The sequence below is a fragment of the Palaemon carinicauda genome, chromosome 32 (assembly GCF_036898095.1).
Source record: "Palaemon carinicauda isolate YSFRI2023 chromosome 32, ASM3689809v2, whole genome shotgun sequence".
In the NCBI taxonomy this organism is placed as follows: domain Eukaryota; kingdom Metazoa; phylum Arthropoda; class Malacostraca; order Decapoda; family Palaemonidae; genus Palaemon; species Palaemon carinicauda.
Window position 1 is genome coordinate 59,535,746 of NC_090756.1, and position 2,016 is coordinate 59,537,761.

The window sequence follows — 2,016 nt, forward strand, 5'->3', positions numbered from 1 at the left end:
CATCAAAGCTCTTCAGGAATTTTTGGGCATGATCAACTATTATCAACCTTTTCTGCCAGCCATTGCCGCCACTCTTGCTCCCCTCTACGCCTCCACCAAGGGCAAGCCGAAGGACCTGAAGTGGGGTCTCCTTCAAGAAGCAGCCTTCTGCAATGCCATGAAGGCCCTATCAACTGCTGGGGCTCTCACTTTTCCTATCCCACACGCCCCTCTCCTTCTCTCCACTGATGCCAGCGACGTCGCTATTGGTGCAGTACTCGAGCAGGTGGTCAAAGGCTCGCCCAGCACATTGGCCTTCTTCAGCAGAAAACTGTCCAAGGCAGAATTGAGTTATTCTACCTTCGATCGAGAATTGCTGGCCGTGCATTTGGCTGTCCGTCACTTTCGCCATTTCTTAGAAGGTACGCTTTTCGTCATTCGCAGAGACCACATGCTTCTGATGCACGCTTTCACTCGACAGTCTGACACCTGGTCCCCCCGTCAACGCCGACATCTCTCCGCAGTGGCTGAATACAATTGTACCCTCAAATACGTCCCTGGGAAAATGAATCCCGTCGCCGATGCCCTGTCAAGAAACACATTGGCTGCCGTTCAACTGGGATTGGATTACAACGCCCTGGCTGAAGCCCAACGACAGGATCCAGAGTATCAAACTTGTAGGACATCCTGCACGTCCCTCCGTTGGGAAGATTTTCCCCTCGTAGACTCCAACACCACCCTCCTCTGTGACGTCAGTACTGGTAGACCGCGACCTTGGATTCCTGCTCCCATGCGCCGACAGGTGTTTGATTTCATCCACGGCCTTTCACATCCCTCGTGTCATTCCACTGCACAGCTTCTGAAGGTGAAGTTCATTTGGCACGGCATTTCTAAGGATGCTAAGGATTGGGTCCGCGCCTGTACTTCTTGCCAAACTTCCAAAGTACATCGACACACGGATTCCGGAGTGGGCACCTTTCCTTAACCTCAGCGTCGTTTCGCACACATTCACGTTGACGATGTAGGCCTCCTACCCACATCACAAGGACATCATCACCTGTTTACCCTCATCGACCGCTCCACTCGTTGGCCTGAAGCCATTCCCATGGAAACTGCAACGTCCGCCTCATGTCCATCTGCCTTACTCTCTGGATGGATTGCAAGATTCGGTATCCCTGAGCATATTACTTCTGACAGGGGAACCACTTTCACTTCTCAATTGTGGACGTCATTAGCGAATCTCCTGGGCATCACCCTACATCAGACAACGGCCTACAACCCCGCTGCCAATGGAATGGTTGAACGTTTTCATCGCACCCTCAAAGCAGCTTTGATGTCCCGCTGCAAGGATTGCAACTGGTTTACTCAGCTTCCCTGGGTCCTCCTGGGACTAAGGACCACTCCTAAAGACGCCCTCGACGTCTCAGCAGCTGAAATGGTGTTTGTCGACCCGTTGGTCATCCCCGCCGAATTTTTTCCTTTTACAACCTTCTCCGACTATCTCCAGCGCATATGTCACATCGTGGAAAATTTACTCCGGGCCGCCAGACTTACAAGCCCCCAGCGAAGCATCACATACTAACGGACTTGCACTCTGCAACGCACGTCTTCCTGCACAACGACACCAGCAAGCCACCACTAACGGCCCCTTACACGGGCCCTTTCCTTGTGATCCGACCCAGTCCGAAAGCATTCCTCCTAAACATTCGGGGCAAAGAAGACTGGGTCTTCATTGATCGTCTAAAACCTGCTTATTTTCTGCCAGATGACCCGCCTACAGTTCGCCTCTCTAGATCAGGACGCCCTATTTAACATGTACAATATGTCATTTTTCGGGGGGGAGCCATGTACCAATCGTGTTTCACAAAATTGTACATAATTCCTTTTGTATATATTATGCTTGTATCTTTGCTCTTCCCTCGCACTAAAACGAACAAGAGAATTTATGTCTGGTTTTTTCCTCTGTAATATTGTCTGTCTTGTGAAATTGTTATGTCCTGTTGCCTTGAGGTTTGTATATAAGGAGAGTGTTCTACA